We start from the raw sequence: 21,564 nt of genomic DNA on the forward strand, positions 1-21,564 counted from the left end.
GAAAGAAATCATAAAGGTCAGATCAGAAATAAATGAGAAAGAAATGAAGGAAACAATAGCAAAGATCAGTAAAACTAAAAGCTGGTTCTTTGAAAAGATAAACAAAATTGATAAACCATTAGCCAGACTCATCAAGAAAAAAAGGGAGAACACTCAAATCAATAGAATTAGAACTGAAAAAGGAGAAGTAACAACTGACACTGCAGAAATACAAAGGATCATGAGAGATTACTACAAGTGACTATATGCCAATAAAATGGACAACCTGGAAGAACTGGATAAATTCTTAGAAAAGCACAACCTTCCGAGACTGAACCAGGAAGAAATAGAAAATATAAACAGACCAATCACAAGCACTGAAATTGAAACTGTGATTAAAAATCTTCCAACAAACAAAAGCCCAGGACCAGATGGCTTCACAGGCGAATTCTATCAAACATTTAGAGACGAGCTAACACCTATCCTTCTCAAACTCTTCCACAATATAGCAGAGGGAGGAACACTCGCAAACTCATTTGACAAGGCCACCATCACCCTGATACCAAAACCAGACAAAGATGTCACAAAGAAAGAAAATTACAAGCCAATATCACTGATGAACATAGATGCAAAAAATCCGCAAGAAAATACTAGCAAACAGAATCCAACAGCGCATTAAAAGGATCATACACCATGATCAAGTGGGGTTTATCCCAGGAGTGCAAGGATTCTTCAATATATGCAAATCAATCAATGTGATACACCATATTAAAAAATTGAAGGAGAAAAACCGTATGATCATTTCAATAGATGCAGAAAAAGCTTTTGACAAAATTTAACACCCATTTATGATAAAACCCTCCAGAAAGTAGGCATAGAGGGAACTTACCTCAACATGATAAAGGCCATATATGACAAACCCACAGCCAGCATTGTTCTCAGTGGTGAAAAACTGAAACCATTTTCTCTAAGATCAGTAACAAGACAAGGTTGTCCACTCTCACCATTATTATTCAACATAGTTTTAGAAGTTTTACCCATGGCGATCAGAGAAGAAAAAGAAATAAAAGGAATCCAAGGTGGAAAACAAGAAGTAAAGCTGTCACTGTTTGCAGATGACATGATACTATACATAGAGAATCCTAAAGATGCTACCAGAAAAATACTAGAGCTAATCAGTGAATTTGGTGAAGTAGCAGGATACAAAATTAATGCACAGAAATCTCTTGCATTCCTATACACTAATGATGAAAAATCTGAAGGAGAAATTAAGGAAACACTCCCATTTACCATTGCAACAAAAAGAATAAGATACCTAGGAATAAACCTACCTAAGGAGACAAAAGACCTGTATGCAGAAAACTATAAGACACTGATAAAAGAAATTAAAGATGATACAAACAGATGGAGAGATACACCATGTTCTTGGATTGGAAGAATCAACATTGTGAAAATGACTATATCTCTCAAAACAATCTACACATTCAGTGCAATCCCTATCAAACTACCGATGGCATTTCTCACAGAACTAGAACAAAAAATTGCACAGTTTGTATGGAAACACAAAAGTCCCTGAATAGCCAAAGCAATCTTGAGAAAGAAAAACGGAGCTGGAGGAATCAGGCTCCCTGACTTCAGACTATACTACAAAGTTACAGTAATCAAGACAGTATGGTACTGGCACAAAAACAGAAATATAGATCAATGGAGCAGGATAGAAAGCCCAGAGATAAACCCACGCACATATGGTTATGTTATTTTTGATAAAGGAGGCAAGAATATACATTGGAGAAAAGACAGTCTCTTCAATAAGTGGTGCTGGGAAAACTGGACAGCTACATGTAAAAGAGTGAAGTTAGAACACTGCCTAACACCATACATAAATATAAACTCAAAATGGATTAAAGACCTAAATGTAAGGCCAGACACTATAAAACTCTTAGAGGAAAACATGGGCAGAACACTCTATGACAGAAATCACAGCAAGATCCTTTTTGACCCACCTCATAGAGAAATAGAAATAAAACCAAAAATAAACAAGTGGGACCTAATGAAACTTAAAAGCTTTTGCACAGCAAAGGATAACATAAGCAAGACAAAAAGACAGTCCTCAGAATGGGAGAAGATATTTGCAAATGAAGCAACTGACAAAGCATTAATCTCCAAAATTTACAATCAGGTCATGCAGTCAATATCAAAAAAACAAACAACCCAATCCTAAAATGGGCAGAAGACCTAAATAGACATTTCTCCAAAGAAGATGTATAGATTGCCAACAAACACATGAAAGGATGCTCAACATCACTAATCATTAGAGAAATGCAAATCACAACTACAATGAGGTTTCACCTCACACCAGTCAGAATGGCCATCGTCAAAAAATCTACAAACAATAAATGCTGGAGAGGGTGTGGAGAAAAGGGAACCCTTTTGCACTCTTGGTGGGAATGTAAATTGATACAGCCACTATGGAGAACATTATGGAGGTTCCTTAAAAAACTAAAAATAGAACTACCATACGACCCAGCAATCCCACTACTGGGCATATACCCTGAGAAAGCCATAATTCAAAACGAGTCATGTACCACAATGTTCATTGCAGCTCTATTTACAATAGCCAGGACATGGAAGCAACCTAAGTGTCCATCGACAGATGAATGGATATAGAAGATGTGGCACATATATACCGTGGAATATTACTTACCCATAAAAGGAAACAAAATTGAGTTATTTGTAGTGAGGTGAATGGACCTAGAGTCTGTCGTACAGAGTGAAGTAAGTCAGAAAGAAAAACAAATACTGTATGCTAACACATATATATAAAATCTTAAAAAAGAAAAGAAAGCTACTGAAGACCTAGGGGAAGAACAGGAATAAAGACGCAGACATAGAGAATGGACTTGAGGGCATGGGGATGGGGAAGGGTATGCTGGGATGAAGAGAGTGGCATGGACATATATGCACTATCAAATGTAAAATAGATAGCTAGTGGGAAGCAGCCGCATAGCACAGGGAGATCAGCTCGGTGCTTTGTGACCACCTAGAGTGGTGGGATGGGGAGAGTGGGAGGGAGACTCAAGAGGGAGGAGATTTGGGGATATATGTATATGTATATCTGATTCACTTTGTTATAAAGCAGAAACTAACACACTATTGTAAAGCAATTATACTCCAATAAAGATGTTAAAAAATAAACTGGGACTGTCCTTAGCAACCTGAGACTTAACGGTTTACTATACATATGTGCAAATACAAAGTACCATGGGAATATCACAGATAATATATTATAAAATATAAAAATAAAATTAAGTACAAAAGTATAGATAGTAATATAATATTGAAATACTGAAGCTGTATTTAATTAAATAGTGATAGTCATAATACTCTTGATCTTACAGGAATGAAGGATACCTAAATGTCAGCTTAGCCTAATGAAAACATGGCAAAAGCCACAGTGGACAAAAATTTTAGAATTTTCAAATTGGATATGTAGGAGATCATGCCCAGAAATCGGGGAAATAAGGGGCAAAGTGCTCAAAGTGGCAATTAAGTTAATTGGAAAAGGTTTCATGAATAAGTTGTTTTGAGATGAGTGTTAGGAGTAAGAATTCCTAAAGAGGAGGAGGAAATGGGCGTTCAGGGGATGAACAGAAGCCAAGGCCCAGGAATTAGGATCTATCAAGTCCTTTGGGGAAGGCAGGTAGATTGGATTGACTGAAACAGGTGTGTGCTGTGTTATGTTGTGGTAGTAAAGAGATTCAAATTTGAGGTTTAAGGTATTTGTTAATGGCCTAGCTATTTACAAAGTGCTTTTAGGTGCTTCAGGAGATATAAAGATTTGTAAGTAATGTTTCTTGCCCTCCAGGAGCTTACTGTATCATGAGGACACAGCCCGGTACACAAAACTTTTTTACAAAGCATGAAATGAAAGGGATTATGGGAATTGATTTGATGAAAATTGGCCAGCCTTGGGGTTTTATGTTGGAGTTTGAGGTTCTGGCAATATATATTGAATTCAGAGTTCTGACTGAGAAGTACTGCGTTTCATATTATTTGGCAGTTTTGTTTTATATAAGCAATAGAAAGTGTCCGACTGCTACCAGCAAAATGAGTGTACTCAGCATAATCCTAGTTTGAATATAACCCTGGCCGTGATTTTATTATACCAGTATAAGGTATACGTATTTGCTTATTTTTTAAGCTTTGGATAGATTTTAGAATTTTAAAAAGACATCAGTATTTTAGAATTTGGTGTTTTGTCATTTTTAAAATCCAGGAGATTAGCGAGGTGAGCATATTGGTACACAGTAGGCAGGGGCTAAGTGTTGGTGGACAAATGAGAGGCAATATAATGTAGCATGTAAGAGTGGATTCTGAATAAGGTTGTGTGGGTTCCAAAGCTGAACTTAATAAGTAAACTTATTTTTTTGAGTGTTCGCTATGCTTTGGTATTGTTCTGGGTGCTTTACAGATGTTCCATTTAAGCCTTATAATAATCACATGAAGTAGGCACAGTTACTGTCCCCATTTCATAGATGAAGAAGTGGGCTTTGAGAGCCATCATTATCATTATTGTCAGGGAGTTTTGTGATATTTTTGGTGAACTAATGTTGAGTTTTTTCCTCTCTAGTGCATGATAGAAATATCAGGGAATGCCAGTCAGGGTACAGATACATCTACATCAGCCTACAGTGATTTGAGAGATGTTATTTTTTTTTTGGCTGCGTTGGGTTTTCGTTGCTGCCTGCGGGCTTTCTCTGGTTGCCGCGAGCGGGGGCTACTCTTTGTTGCGATGCGTGGGCTTCTCATTGAGGTGGCTTCTCTTGTTGCGGAGCACAGGTTCTAGGTGCATGGGCTTCAGTAGTTGTGGCACGCAGGCTCAGTAGTTGTGGCACGCAGGCTCTAGAGAGCAGGCTCAGTAGTTGTGGCTCCCGGGCTTAGTTGCTCTGTGGCATGTGGGATCTTCCCGGACCAGGGCTCGAACCCGTGTCCCCTGCATTGCAGGCAGATTCTTAACCACTGCGCCACCAGGGAAGTCCCGAAAGTTTTTAAAAGGCCCAAATTTCTTAGAGTATTGACTGAAGAGCTACCCCATTCTCCTTTAAGATCCATTTAATAAAATGTAGAAAAGACTTAAGCTTTCTAGACATTTAAAATAAATTCCCCAACATTCTTAGTATGATTTAAGAACTAAGAAAGAGAAAAAAAAACCTTACTATATCAACTTAATTTTAACAAACATTTACATAATTATTACTATATGCTAGGCCCATTCTTAGCACTTTACGAACATTAACTTGTTTAATTTCCATGGCAGTCTGGTGATGATTATACCTATATAAATCTTCCTGTTACAGATAAGAAAATGAAGGCAAAGAGAGATAGAGTCATTTGCCTAAGATTACACAGCTAGTGAGTGGCAGATGCAGATTTCAAACCCAGGCAGTTTGGCTCCACAGTCTGAGCTCCTAACCACTATGCTTGCTATTTTTATTTTTATAGGGAGCATGACCTGTTGAATGTTAAAATGCAGGTGAGTATGACATAATGCTACAGATCACAAATATATTGTTACTGTGTTATACTTAAAAAAGGAGAAAAATTAGAATTTGCTTTTTAGAATTTAACCTGCCTTTAGCTCTGAGTTGTTTGGTGGAAGAGAAGGCAACTGACATCTATTAAGTTAGAATCTCTATGTTAGGTATTTGTGTTAGGTGCTATACGTATCATCTTATTCAGTGCTTAAAACAAACCTGGAATATGACCTCTGATATCTTCATTTTATAAACAAGACCATGAATACTCTGATTGTATTCAGAATGGCCAGAGTTATGAATGCAAGTCCCTGTGTGACTCTAAAACATTCTACTACAATACTCTGCTTCCCAAGGAAATGTGAAAACTCAAATTTGATTTGCCAGATAAACTACATGTTCTTTTGAAATGTCAGTTCAAGAAATAATAAAACATTTTATTAACGAAAAAGTCTTTTAGAACTTGATAACAGAAAGGAGGCAAAAACATCCTAAATGTGATGATTATCATGACAACAGGGACCACTAGATGGACATTAGATTTTTCTCTGCCTTTCTGAGGATGTGCAGGCCTGTTTACAAATGATTGCCTGCACATGAGGGTGATCATTCAACCAGTGTGAAATTACATTAGAGCTAGCGCTATTAAGTTATTAAGAATTAACCACATTTATTGCATCTAGGTAAGTACTTTCTTTAATCATTCTAGGAGGCTACGTATTGTTATTATATCAGTACTTAAGATGTTTTGGGAACGCTATTAAAGTTCTCTTTAAATTTGATCTTTATGTGGTTTTGAGTAGATAATATGGTACAAAGTTCAGAAACTATGAAAAGATATACAGTGCAACTCTCACCACCCAGCTACCCAGTTCTTCCTAACTGGATGTGACCAATATTACTGGGGAAGTACTCCTTTGAAATTGTCTTCCGAATTTTTGAATACCTGAAATTGGGATGTGTCTGACAAATGATGGCAGATTTTATTTTTTTCGAGTCAGAATTCATTTGTAGTCTGGCAAATAAAGGGGCCACCAGTCTGCGTAATTTTTTAAAAATCAAAAGCAAGGGGTGTCTATAAGGTAGTGAGACTTGTGTAACTTATAAATTGGCTTAAAGTCAGTGGTCAGAGTTGCAGTGCTAGTAGCATTATAGAATAAAAATTTGTAGCTGGATTGAGATAATTGACAGACTACACATTTAAAGTATGTGATTTGGTAAAATTGGACATACACACCTGTAAAACCATCACCCCATCAAGATAGTGAACATATCCACCACCCCCAGAAGCTTCTTCATGCCCTTTTGTAGTCCCATCACTGTCTTGCCTCTTTCCATTGTCCTTAGGCAACCAATGATCTGTTTTTTGTCACCATAAATTAACTATACACCTGGTGATGGACATTTGAGTTTCCAGTTTGGGGCTATTACACATAACGCTTCTGTGAGCACTTGTGTACTAGTATTGGTGTGGACATACGCTTTCATTTTTCTTGAGTAAGTGCGTAGGAGTGGAATGGATGGGTTGTAAGATTTTGCCAAACTGTTTCATAAGGTGGTTGTACCGTTTGACATTCTTACCAGCAATGTGGATGTTTTTGTTGCACAACATCCTTGCCAATACTTCATATGGCCATTCTTTTGGAATCTCAATCTCATTGTATTTTTTACCCCCCTCCTTTCCGAATGTGAAAAGGAAGGAATTTTACTTTTTTTTTTTTTTGAGCAGTTTTAGGTTTACAGAAAAATTGATCATAAAGTACAGAGTTCCCATTTACCTCCTCACCCCCTCCCAGTTTTCCCTATTATTAACGTTTTCATTAGTGTGATATTGATACATTTGTTACATTTGATGAGCCTGTATTGATACATTCTTTTTAAAAAAATATTTATTTATTTGTTTGTTTATATTTGGCTGCGCCGGGTCTTAGTTGCAGTATGTGCGGGATCTTTAGTTGCGGCATGCGGGTTCTAGTTCCCTAACCAGGGATCGAACCCGGGCCCCCTGCATCGTGGAGTCTTAACCACTGGACCACCAGGGAAGTCCCGATACATTCTTATTCATTGAAGTCCATAGTTTACATTGGGGTTCACTCTTTGTGTTATTTATTGAATGAGTCCTGACAAATTTATAATGACATATATCTACTATTATTACAATACCCTACAGAATCTTCTGTGGTCTAAAAATCTTCTGTGGTCCACCTATTCATCCCTTCCTCCCTCCCTCCCTGGCTGCCACTGGCAGCCACAGATCTTTTTACTGTCTCCATAGTTTTGCCTTATCCAGAATGTCATATGGTTGGAGTCATACAGTATATAGCCCTTTCAGATTGGCTTTTTTCAGTTATAATATGCATTTAAGGTTCCTCCATGTCTTTTTCATGGCTTGAGAGCTCATTTCTTTTAGCACTGAATATTCTGTTGCTTGAATGTGTCATAGTTTATTTATCCACTGACTTAAAAAAAAAATCACTCTCATTGCTGTATGAGGGTTTGGAGTGAAAACAGGCTGGTTAGATGGGAAGGTATTGCAGTAACCCACACAAGAGATGATCATGCCTTGGAATGGAATGGTAGTTGTGGAGATATATATTTAAGGACGAGCTAACAGGATTTGCTGACGGGTTGGAATGTAGAATGAAAAAATGAAAGGAATCAGGGCTATCCCAAAATTTTTGTCTTGAACAGCTGGAAAAATAGAGATGCTTTTTTGATGAGATAGTGAAGACTGGGGAGGAACAGTAATGTTTATATTTTCCCAACTTTGTTAGTTTAAAATTTTTTCTTTAGAAATTTTCAAAAGTTGCAGAAATGGTTGTAAAGAAGTTTCTTTTCTAATCATTTGAGACTAAGTTGCCAGCATGAGGCTCCATCACTCCAGAACACTTTAGTTTGTAACTGCTATCAGCAAGGGCATTTTCTTACATATCTGGAATACAGCCATCAAAATCATGAAGTTATCATTGATAGAATAGTATCATCTAATCCACAGAACCCATTCAGGTTTTGCCAGTGGTCTCAGTAACGTCCTTTTTAGCAACACAATTCAATCGAGGATCACATTTTGTATTTAGTGTTTTTCTGTCTGGAACAATTCTTCCATGTTTCCTTGACTTTCATGATCTTGATAGTTTTGAAATTTATAGAATAGTTGACTCTTAAAATATTCCTCAGTTGAGGTTTGTCTGATGCTTCCCCTATGATTCAATTTAGGTTATGTATTTTTGGCAGGAACATCACAGAGGTGATGTGATAGTCTTCTCAATGCATCCCATCAGGTGTAAATGATTTTAATTTGCCCATTACTGGTGATGTTAATTGATTACTTAACTAAGCTTTCTGCCAGATTTCTACTAAAAAAGGTACTTTTTTCCTTTATAACTAATAAACATTGGGGGGAAAGATATTTTGAGACTAAGTATCTCATTCCTCATCACTTCACCCACTAGTTTTAGCATTTATTGATTTTTCTTGGCTGAATTATTACTACTGATGACTGCCAAATAATGATCTTGTAATTTCATTATTATAATTTATAAGTCTACATTCAATAACCCATGCTTTGAATGTCAGGAAAAAGGAAAGTCTTCTTCCTCTTCTCCCATTTATTGATTCATTTTTTAATGACGTGTCTGTGGACTCATGGATTCCTTTTTTGTTCAGTGGGTTGTAATCGATCATTATTTATTTTGAAACCCAAATTGTCCCATATTTGGCTAGTGGGAGCCCCTTCAAGGTCGTTCCTGTGTCCTTTTGACATGTCCCATGATTCTTTGCATACTTTCTTCCTGGCACAGTAAGATGTTCTAGGCTTCCTTTGCAGTTACCTGATTCATACATGGAAATAACCCGTATTTTCAAGGAGGCTTCATTCCTCTTAGTGGAGATTGGTATTTAGAAACCAACATCTAGCAGGTGTACTTATTGTGAGTAGGATGTCACTGCTTCCAGGTCTCCATAGACAAAGCTTTAAAACATATATAGGTACAAATGTGTGTGTTTGTGTACATCTATATCTGTTTTTTGACATATTTCAAAACCGTGACTTATGATGATACCTTCAATCCCAGTTCCACACCACAAGGTTCATTCTTGCCTTACCCCTTTCCATATTTGCAAGACCCCCAAAGACATTAGATGGAGCAGTTGTTGGGTGGGCAGAGGCAGGTGTAATAGCAGCCCAGCATGGTGCTGTAATTTTTCCTCTCACCACTTCTTTGCCTGTGTTTTACATAGTTTTACATGTTGTATTTCCGTTTAGTTCTATATACTTAAAAATTTGTTGAGACGTTCTCTTTTAGCTGCAGATTATTCTTCAAGTATGTTGTTTCACTTCCAAATGTTTGAAGATTTTCTTGTTGTCTTTCTGTTATTACTTTCTGGATTGCTTCCACTGTGGTCAGAGAACATAGTTTATATGATTTTAATTCTTTTAAGTGTGTTGAAATTTATTCTGTGGCCCAGGATATGGCCCAGGTCTACCTTGGTGAATGTTCCATGGGTGCTTGAAAAGAATGTGTAATCTGCCATTAATGGGTGGAATGGTCTGTGTGTGTGTGTGTGTGTGTGTGTGTGTGCGCGTACGCACGCACACATGTATGTGTGAATTAGCGTAATACAATCATATGTTTTTTAAGGAGCTTAAGAGAAGAAAAAAAGAAAACATTTTAATAATCCTCAAACTTACTCTCATGTTTCTTTCTAGTGTGCTTCATTTTGTCTATTGGATTTGAGTTACCTCATCTGATGTCACTTCTCAGTCTGAAGAACTCACCTTAGTATTTCTTTCTTTTCTTTTTTTTAATTTATTGCCTTTTTTTTTTTTGGCTGCATCGGGTCTTAGTTGCAGTATACGGAATCTTCATTGAGGTGTGTGGGATCTTTCGTTGTGGTGTGGGCTGTTCGTTGTGGCGCGTGGGCTTCTCTCTAGTTGTGGCGGGCAGATTTTCTCTCTCTAGTTGTGGTGCTTAAGCTCCAGAGCGCGTGGGCTCTGTAGTTTGTGGCACGTAGGCTCTCTTGTTGAGGTGTGTGAGCTCAGTAGTTGTGGTGCGTGGGCTTAGTTGCCCTGCAGCATGTGGGATCTTAGTTCCCCAGCCAGGGATGAAACCTGCATCCCCTGCATTGGAAGGTGGATTCTTTACCACTGGACCACCAGGGAAGTCCCCCCTTACTCTTATAAAGCAATTCTTCTTGCAGTGAATTCTCTCAGTGTTTGTTTGTCTAGGAATGTCTTTATTTCACCTTCCATTTTGAAGCATAGTCTTGCTGAATATATGATTCTTGCTTGATATTTGTGTTCTTGTTTTATTTTTGTCGTTACACATGCCATTCCACCTTCTTCTGACTCAGTTATTTGTGATAGAAGTCAGTAGTTGTATTTTTCCTCTCTAGCAAAATGAGTTATTTTCTCTTTCAGCTTTTAAGATGTTCTTTATGTTTGGCTTTCTGTAGTTTAATTATAATGTGTGTCTAGGTGTGAATCTCTTTTTTTTTTAAGATTTTTCAAATGACTTTAAAAAAAATTTTAGGTGTTGATCTCTTGATATTTATTGTGTTTAGAGTTTATTGAGCTTCTTGGATCTGTAGATTCCTGTTTTTCAAGAAATTTGGGAACTTTTCAGCCATTGCTTCTTCAGATATTTTTTTCTGTCCACTTTTTTCTTCTTCTTTCCTTGTGGGACATGCATTAAAATGTGTTTGTCTGCTTAATGTCTCACAGGTCTCTGAGACTTTGTTAATTTTCCTTCAGTCTTTTTTCTCTCTGTTCTTCAGATTAGATGACTACTATTGGTCTCTTTGTGGAGTTTAATTCTTTCTTCTGCCATCTCAGATTTACCGTTGAGTCCATCTGATACACTTTACGTTTGGATATGGTATTTTTCACCTCTAGAATTTCCATTTTAGTTCTTTTTTTATAGTTTCTATTTATTGATGTTTCCTATTTATGGAATAATTTTCACCAGATTTTCCTTTAATTCTTTTAAATATATTTATAATAGCTGCCTTGAAGTCTTTGCTAATTCCAACATTTTAGCCTACCCAGAGTCCATTTCTACTGATAGCTTTTTTTTTTTTTTTAAATCTTAAGTATGGGTCCCACTTTTCTCTTTCTTTGCTTGCTTCACTTTTTTTTTTTTTTGAGAACTAGACGTATTAGATAATACATTGTAGGATATCTGGATTGGGATTTTTTTTTTTTTAAACCAACTTGCTTCTACTTAATCCGTGGAATACATTGTTGCCCATGCTTGTTTGGCTGTTATTGTATTTGCTTAGTTATTTTTGTTTGTTTTTCTGTTTGTATTTTTAAAGCCAGGCTTCCTAAGGGTTGCCCTGTGACTGCCTAACTTAGTGGTCAGTCAGTGACTGGGCAGAGGTTACACTCAAATACCTCAAGCCTGTAAGGCTTCAGCCATCTTCTGGTGGATGTGTGTGAATTGGAGAGTGCAAATTTAAGGCAGTAGCCAAGTGGACCTTACTTTTTACTTTGTACCTGGCCCTCTTGGGTTTCCTCTGTCTACATATGCCCATAGTTTCCTAGTCAGCCAGGGATTTGTAGAGTTCGTCCAGCACTTCTGTGGCTCTCTCATTTTCAAGATCTTCCCATTACATTTTTGACTGGTCTGCCTTTGCCCCCAGCTGAGAGCCTTTCTTCCTCCTCCTAGCAGAGCTACTGGTTTTCCCTGTTCATTTTTACCCTGTTTTTTCCTTTTATTGACAGTGTCACTCAGCGTGACTTTTCATCTTTCACACCAAATCAAGTCAAGCCCTTTAGCAAGAGTTGCTGAATTTCAGGGCCAGCTCTGCCCTGTTGAAAGTTCTTATGTAGACCAAACTGGGCTAGTGTTGGGAACCTGCTGACTCCCACTGCTTTACCTGAAGTTCTGGTAGTTTTCCCTGAATAAATACTTCTCAATTTGTTGTTTATCTTTTGGCAATTTCCAAATCCCTGAAATAGTTATTTTTGGCAATTTGTCCAGTTTTATTCTTATTTTTGGAGAAGAGGATTTGCTGACCTTTTTATTCTACATTAACTGGAAGTCCAAGCTCTTTTTATTTTGTCCTCAAAATATACCATGAATCCTTTTTTTTTCCTCCATCTTCCCTGCTGCCATATTATTCTAAACACTTTAATATACTATCGTCTCCTTCTGGACCTTAAGTAACCTTATAACTGTTTTTGCTGCTTCTGTTTCTCTTACAGTTCATTCTTTAAATAATTTTTTGAGTTTGGGAATGTTTTAGTTTTACAGGAAACTTTTAGATAGTTCAGAGGGTTCTTGTATTCTGCACCCAGTTTCCATATTGTTAACATCTTATGTTATTATTGATACATTTGTCACAAGTAAGGAATCAATATTGATACATCATTATTAATCTCATATTCAGATTTTGTTGTCCTTTCTCCATTCCAGGATCCCATCTAGGATGCCAGATTACATTTGGTTTTTATAATGCCTTAATTCCTCTGGACTGTGGTAGTTTCTCAAACATTCCTTGTTTTTAATGACCTTGACAGATTTGAAGAATATTGATCAGGTGTTTCATAGAATGTCTCTCAAATTTCATTTTGACTGATGTTTTCTCATATTACTTAGTTTATGAGTTCTTGGAGGAACACCACAAAGGTAAAGTGCCATTTTCATCATATTTGATAACATCATATTAAAGGTTGAGTATAAACTTGATTTATCACTGTAATGTTGACCTTGGTCACCTGGCTGAGGTAGTACTTGTTATATATCTGCACTGTAAAGTCATTCCTCCCCTCTTTTACAAATGAAAACACACTGTAAGCATTCTTTTTTGTTTGCTTTTTTGCTCAACATATGTTTTTAACTTCAAGCATTGTTTGCTCAATATGAATAAATATCCATGTTTTGTTACATGTATCTGTAGTAATGCAAATGAACCAACTAAATAACATTCAGTGCCTGAATTTATAGTGTGTCCATTCTGTGAGTGATACACATTTTGGCTGTTACATTTATTCAGCAGCCAATATGATATTTATTTATTTTTAATATTTATTTATTTATTTATATTTATTTGGCTGCACGGGGTCTTTAGTTGTGGCACACGAGATATTTTGTTGCTACATGCGGGATCTTCGTTGCGGCATGCGGGATCTTTAGTTGTGGCATGTGGGATCTAGTTCCCTGACCAGGGATCGAACCCGGGCCCCCTGCATCGGGAGCGTGGAGTCTTAACCACTGGACCACCAGGGAAGTTCCCCAATGTGATATTTAAAAACAAATCAAAACAAAAACAAATGCAACCAAACAAAGAAAAAACCCCAAATCAAATCATATCTTTGCTTAAAACCACTTATTGGCTTTCTACTGTATTATATATGATAGTCAAACTCCTTTATGAACTTTCTTGGTAGTGGCTGTAGCTTACATTTTCAGTTTATTTCTTGCCACTCCCCCTTTGCTTTGTAAAATACTGACCACACAGTCCTTCCTACAGTTCCTGGAGCATGCTAAGCTTTTTGGGCATTTGTGTGTGCTATTCTTTAGCCTTGAGAGTTTTCCTACTGACTCTTCTTCAGACTGATACCTTCTCAGTTTTTAGAGAGCTTACCTATTTACTCATTCACTGAGTTTGTTTTCTTCATTGGCACTTTGTATTCACTTGTATACAAAGTCCCAAGAGTACAGGGACTTTGTTTACTACAGTATATGTGGCACATAGTGAGTGGACGCTTAACAATTTTTTTTAAGACATGAGTGAATGGTAGTCCTCAAAGCATACGAAATGGAGGTATTTACAATGTTAGTAGATCACTTAAAATAAAAAATAAAACCCTACATTTTAAAAGTAAATGGTTGCGGGACTTGCCTGGTGGTGCAGTAGTTAAGAATCTGCCTGCCAATGCAGGGGACACAGGTTCGAGCCTTGGTCCAGGAAGATCCCACATGCCGCGGAGCAACTAAGCCCATGCGCCACAACTACTAAGCCCGTGTGCCACAACTACTGAAGCCCGCGCGCCTAGAGCCCATGCTCTGCAACAAGAGAAGCCACCGCAATGAGAAGCCCACGCACTGCAATGAAGAGTAGTCCTCACTCGCCACAACTAGAGAAAGCCCGCACGCAGCAACAAAGATCCAATGCGGCCAAAAAAAAAAAAGGTTGCATTTGAAGGAAAGCACAGTGTAGGATCATTAAGTTTAGATTTGAGTCTTGTTGGGATTTTGCAAGAAGGAAGTGTTTTGGGGAGTTTCTTTGGTATTTTTAAAATTGTAGTAAAATAAAAATAAATTTACCGTCTTCACTATTTTTTTAAGTGTACAGTGCAGTGGCATTAAATATATTAGCATTGTTGTACAACCATCACCTCCATCCTTTTCTAGAACTCTTTTCATCTTGCAAAACTGAAACTCTAGACCCATTAAACAAAAACTCCTCCTTTTCTTCTGACCCCAGCCCCTGACAACCACCTTTCTCATTTATGTCTGTATGAATTTGATTACTCTAGGTACCTCAAATAAGTAGAATCATACAGTATTTGTATTTTTGTTGGCTGGCTTATTTCACTTAGTAAAATGTCCTTAAAGTTTATCCATGTTGTAGCATATGTCAAAATCTACTTCCTTTTTAAGGCTGAATAATACTTCATTGTGTACATATACACCATGTTTTGTTTATGCATTCATCTGTCAGTGAGCGCTTGGGTTGCTTTTAACATTTTGGCTATTGTAAATAATGCTCCTATGAAAATGGAAGTATAAAAACCTGTTTGAGTCCCTGCTTTCAATTCTTGTGGGTATATACCCAGAAGTGGAATTGCTGGATCATATGGTAACTTAGTTTTTAATTTTTTGAGGAACCACCATACTGTTTTCCATAGTGACTGCACCATTTTACATTCCCACCAACAGTACACAAGAGTTCCAATTTCTCCACATCTTTGCCAACATTTATTATTTTCTTTTTTCTTGATAGTAGCCATTGTAATGGGTGTGAGATAGTATTTCATTGTGGTTTTGATTTGCATTAGTTTCCCTAATGATTAGTGATATTGAGCATCTTTTCATATTCTTATTGGCCATTTGTATACCTTCTTTGGAGAAATGTCTATTCAAGTCCTTTGCCCACTTTTTAATCATGTTATTTGTTTTTTTGTTGTTGAATTGTAAGAGTTCTTTATATATTTGGACGTTAACCTCTTATCAGATAAATGGTTTGCAAATAGTTTCTCGCATTCCTTTTCACCCTGCTGATTGTGTCCTTTGAGGCACAGAAGTTTAAAATTTTTTAAACAGTTATATTGAGGTGTAATTGATAAAATATAACTGCACGTATTTAATGTATACAATTTTATGAGTTTGGACATATATGAACACCCATGATACCATCACCACTATCAGAGTAATAGACATATCCCACACCTCCCCCAAGTTCCTTGTGTCCCCCTCCCCCCCTTTTTTTGGTGGTGGTAAGAGCACTTAACATATTTACCTTTTTAACAAAATTTCAAGTGCACAATACCATATTAATAACTTCAGGTGTTGTACAGCAGATCTCTAGAACTTAATCATCAGCATAACTGAAACTTTATATACATTGAATAACAATGCCCCATTTTCACCACCTGCTGGCCCCCCAACCCCACAACTACTTTATTCTCTGCTTCTATGAATTTGACTGTTTTAGATACCTCATATAAGTGGAATCATGCGTTATTTGTCTTTCTATGACTGGATTGTTTCACTTAACATAGTGTCCTCCAGGTTCATCCATGAGATGTTTTAAATTTTGATGAACTTCAGTTTATCTATTTTTTCTTTTGTTGACTGTGCTTTTGGTGTCACATCCAAGACATTGTTGCAAAAATGAAGCTTTCCCTCTATATTTTCTTTTAAGAGTTTTATAGTTTTAGCTCTTACATTTAGGTTTATGATCCATTTTAAGGTAATTTTTGTATTTGGTGTAAAGTAAGGCTACTTTTTTTTTTTGCATGTGAATGTCTAGTTTTCCCATCACCAAATGTTTAAAAAACTGTTCTTTCCCTGTTACATAGTCTTGGCACCCTTGTCAAAAGTTATTTGACCAAATATACAAGGGTTTAATTCTGGACTCTATTCCATTGGTCTTTATGCCAGCACCACATGTTGTTTTGATTACTGTAACTTTGTAGTGCGTTTTGAAATCAGGAAGTGTGAGTCCTCCTATTTTGTTCTTTTTCAGGATTGTTTTGGCTATTTGGCATCCTTTGAGATTTCTTATGAACTTTTGAATGGGTTTTCTATTTCCGCAAAAAAAAAAAATCATTGGGATTTTGATAAGGATTGCATTGAATATGTAGATCACTTTGGATAGTATTGACATCTTAGTATTAAGTTTTCTCATCCATGAACATGGGATGTGTTTCCATTTATTTATGTCTTTTTAATTTATTTCAGCAGCATTCGGTAGTTTTCATTGTATAAGTCTTTCACTGCCTTGGTTAAGTTAATTTCTAAGTATTTTATTCTTTTTGATGCTATTGTAAATGGAATTTTCTTAATTTTGTTTTCAGATTGTTCATAGTGTATAGAAATGTAACTGATTTTTGTGTGTTGATCTTGTATCCTGCAGTGTTGTTGAATTTGTTTATTAGCTCCAGCACTCTGTGTGTGTTTGTGTGTGTGTGTTTGTGTGTGTGTGTGTACAGTCTTTAGGTATTTCTACATATAAGATCATGTCACCTTCAAACAGAGATCATTTTACTTACTTCATTCCGATTTGGAGGCCTATTTCTTTTCATGCCTAATTGCTCTTACTACAACTTCCAATGCTATGTTGAATAAAAGTGGCAAAATGGGCATCTGTGTCTTGTTCCTAATCTCAACCAGGAAAAGCTAAGGGGAAATGCTTTCAGTCTTTCACAATTGAGTATGATGTTGGGTATAGGCTTTTCTTATATGATGTTTATTATGTTTAGGAAGTTTCCTTCTGTTGCTAGTTTGTTGAGTGTTTTTATCATGAAAGAGTATTGAATTTTGTTAAATGCTTTTTCTGCATCAGTTGAGATGATTGTGTGTTTTTTTCCCCTTCCTTCCACTGGTGTGATATATTACATTGACTTTTCATTTGTTGAACCATCCTGCCTTTTTTTTTTTTTTTAAAGGCTTTTAAATTAATTAATTAATTAATTTCTTTTTGGCTGTGTTGGGTCTTCGTTTCTGTGCGAGGGCTTTCTCTAGTTGCGGCAAGCGGGGGCCACTCTTCATCGCGGTATGTGGGCCTCTCACTATCGCTGCCTCTCTTGTTGCGGAGCACAGGCTCCAGACGCGCAGGCTCAGTAGTTGTGGCTCATGGGCCCAGTTGCTCCGCGGCATGTGGGATCTTCCCAGACCAGGGCTCGAACCCGTGTCCCCTGCATTGGCAGCAGACTCTCAACCACTGTGCCACCAGGGAAGCCCCATCCGGCCTTTTAATAATCCATCCCACTTGGTTGTGATGAATACTCCTTTTAATATGTTGCTTAGTTTGGTTTCCTAGTACTTTGTTGAGGATTTTTGCATCAGTATTCATAAGAGATAATTGGTCTATAGTTTTTCTGTAATGGCTTTGTCTGGTTTTGGTATCAGGGTAATATTGGCCTCATCCAGTGAGTTAGGAAGTGTTCCTTCCATCTGGATCTGGGCTTTTCTTTTTTTTATAAATTTATCTATTTATTTTATTTTTGGCTGCGTTGGGTCTTCATTGCTGTGCGCGGGCTTTCTCTAGTTGTGGCGAGTGGGGGCTACTCTTCGTTGCAGTGCACGGGCTTCTCATTGCGGTGGCTTCTCTTGTTGCGGAGCACAGGCTCTCAGCATGCAGGCTTCAGTAGCTGCAGCACATGGGCTCAGTAGTTGTGGCTCGCAGACTCTAGAGCGCAGGCTCAGTAGTTGTGGCGCATGGGCTTAGTTGCTCCGCGGTATGTGGGATCTTCCTGGACCAGGGCTCAAACTCGTGTCCCCTGCGTTGGCAGGCAGATTCTTAACCACTGTGCCACCAGGGAAGTCCCTGGGCTTCTCTTGTTTGGAGGGTTTTTTTTTTTTTTTTTGGCAATGCTACATGGCATGTGGGATCTTAGTTCCCCAACCGGGGATCAGACCCTTGCACTACCTGCAGTGCAAGCATGGAGTCCTAACCACTGGACTGCCAGGGAATTCCCTGATCCTTTTTATTTCTGTAATGTTCCCTCTTTCATTTTTGATTCTAGTTATTCGAATCTTTTCTTTTTTCTTTGTCTAGCTAAAGATTTGTCCATTTTGTTGATCTTTTTGAAGAATCAACTCTTGGTTTTATTGATTTTTCTCTCTTGTTTATCTCTTCTCTATTTTGCTTCTCTCTGCTCTGATCTTTATTATTTCTTTCCTTTTGCTAGCTTTGGGTTTAGTTTGTTCTTTTTCTAGTTCCTCAGGATGTAGAGTTAGGTCATTGATTTGAAATCTTTTTTATTTTTTAAAAAATTTATTTATTTATTTATTTAATTTTTGGCTCTGTTGGGTCTTTGTTGCTCGGTGAGCGGGGGCTACTCTTCGTTGCGGTACGCAGGCTTCTCACTGTGGTGGCTTCTCTTGTTGCGGAGCACAGGCTCTAGGCGCGTGGGCTTCAGTAGTTGCAGCACGCAGGCTCAGTAGTTGTGGCTTATGGGCTCTAGGGCACAGGCTCAGTAGTTGTGGCGCACGGGCTTAGTTGCTCTGTGGCATGTGGGATCTTCCCGGACCAGGGCTTGAACCTGTGTCTCCTGCATTGGCAGGCAGATTCTTAACCACTGTGCCACCAGGGAAGTCCCTTGAAATCTTTTTTTTTAATGTGTGCGTTTACAGCTATAAATTTCTCCCTTAGCATTGCTTTTACTGCATCCCAAAAGTGTTGGTATATTGTGTTTTCATTTTCACTTGTTTCTGGATATTTTCTAATTTCCCTTATGATTTCTCCTTTGACTTCTTTGGCTGATTAAGAGTTTGCTGTTTAATTTCTACATATTTGTTACTTTTCCAGTTTTTCTTCTGCTATTGATTTCTAGTTTCATTCATTGTGCTTGGAAAAAATATTTTGAGTTCAATCTTACTAAATTTTTAAGACTTTTTTTGTGGACTAACATATGATCTATCCTAGAGAATATTCCATGTGGAGTTGAAAAGAATATATATTCTGTTTTGGGGTGGAGTGTTCTGTATATGTCTGTTAGGTCTAATTGCTCGTAGTGTTGTTTAAGTCTTCTGTTGGCTTATTGATCTGTGTGGTTGTTATATCCATTATTGAAAGTGGGGTATTGAGTGAACTGTTGTTATTGTTTAAGTATGTCTATTTGTTTCTTCAATTCTATCAGTTTGCTTAATATATTTTGGAGTGCTGATGTTTATCATTGTTATATCTTTTTCATGAATTGACCCTTTTGTTAGTGTTTAATGTTCTTCTTTGTCTCTTGTAACAATTTTTGACTTACAGTCTGTTCTGTTTGATATTAGTATAGCCACTCTGGTTTTCTTCTCTTTCTGTTTGCATGGAATATCTTTTTCTGTCCTTTCACATTAAACCTATTGTGTTGTTAGATCTAAAGTGAGTCTCTTGTAGACAGTATACAGGAGCATCATGCTTTTTAAGTTCGTTCTGCCAATCTGTGCCTGTTGATTGGAATGCTTAATTACTTTACAGATAAAGTAATTACTGATAGAGAAGGCATTTTGTTTTTTGTATTTTTGTATTTTTTTGTCCCTCATTTCCTCCATCTCTGCCTATCTTTGTGTTTAGTGGATTTTTCTGTAGTGATGCAGTTTGATTTTTCTCACCTTTTTTTTTGTTTTTAATCTATGTTCTGTTGGGTTTGTGTGTGTGTGTGTGTGTGGTTACCATGAGGTTGCATATAGCATCCTAAAGTTATAACAGTTTGTTTTGAATTGAAATCAACTTAACTTCAATCACATATGAAAACTCTACTTCTATATAGCTCTGTTCATCCCTGTTTATTGTCAGTGTCACAAATTACGTTTTTATGCATTGTGTTCCCATTAACGTAGATTTAAAATTATTTTTGTGCATTTGTCTTTCATATCCTGTAGAAAATAAAAAGTGAAGTTACAGACCAATATTGCAGTAATGCCGGTTTTTATATTTGCCCATGTATTTACCTTTACGGGAGGTCTTTATCTTCATATATCTTAGAGTTACTGTCTGGTGTTTTTTCATTTGAATATGAAGAAATTCCATAGCATTTCTTGTAGGGCAGTACTAATAGTAATGAACTTCCTTAGCTTTTGGTAGATACAGAATTCTTCGTTGGCATTTTTTTTCTTTTAGCACTTTTAATGTATTATCCCACTGTCTTGTGGCCTCCACAGTTTCTACTGGTAATCTTTTTGAGGATCTACATGATGAGTGAATTTTCTCTAGCTGCTTTCAAGATTCTGTCTGTCTTTCAACAGTTTGATTATATTGTGTCTTGGTGTAGATCTGCCTGGGTTGTCCTACTTGGAATTTATTGAACTCCTTGGATTTGTAAATTCGTGTCTTCTATCACATTTGGCAAGTTTTTGGCCATTACTTCTTCAGGTAATCTCTCTGCCCCTTTCACTCTCTTTTCTTCTCAGACTCCTATAATGTTTATATTGATATATTGGTCTGCTTGATGGTGTCCCATAAGTTCCTTAGGCTCTGTTCACTTTTCTTTATTATATTTTTCTATTCCTCAGCCTTGATAATTTCAAATGTTCTATATTTAAGTTTGCTGATTTGTCTTTTTACTCAAGTCTACTGTTGAACCCCTTTATTTTATTTTTCAGCTCTGGAATTTGTTTGGTTCCCTTTTGTAATTTTTTTTTTTGTTGATAATGTAATTTTGTTTATATATTGTTTTCCTTGTTTCTTTTTTTCTTTGTGTTTTCTTTTAGCTTTTTAAACATATTTAGGACAGTTGTTTAAAAGTCTTTATCTAGTAAGTTCATCACCTATGCTTCTCTAGGGCTGGTTTTGCCACTTTATTTTTCTTCCTTTGAATGGGCCATGTTCTCCTGTTTTTTGTATGCTTTGTCATTTTATGTTGAAAATTAATCATTTGAAAAAATGATCA

General features: G+C 37.0%; 1 protein-coding gene across 3 annotated transcripts in view; it reads left to right on the forward strand.

Moving 5' to 3' along the window:
- MAP3K2 (mitogen-activated protein kinase kinase kinase 2) overlaps positions 1-21,564 on the forward strand; it is a 97,100-nt gene that overhangs the window by 15,832 nt on the left and 59,704 nt on the right. The window contains exon 1 of one of the 3 annotated variants that reach the window (XM_082465875.1): positions 12,994-13,055. The exons of the other annotated variants lie outside the window; for them this stretch is intronic. The gene's annotated coding sequence lies outside the window, so the exon portion shown is untranslated. Of the gene's footprint in view, positions 1-12,993; positions 13,056-21,564 lie in introns of those variants that run through there. 3 annotated transcript variants of the gene reach the window in all.

Source organism: Balaenoptera physalus (genome assembly GCF_965194825.1).
Source record: "Balaenoptera physalus genome assembly, chromosome: 6".
NCBI classification, from domain to species: Eukaryota; Metazoa; Chordata; class Mammalia; order Artiodactyla; family Balaenopteridae; genus Balaenoptera; species Balaenoptera physalus.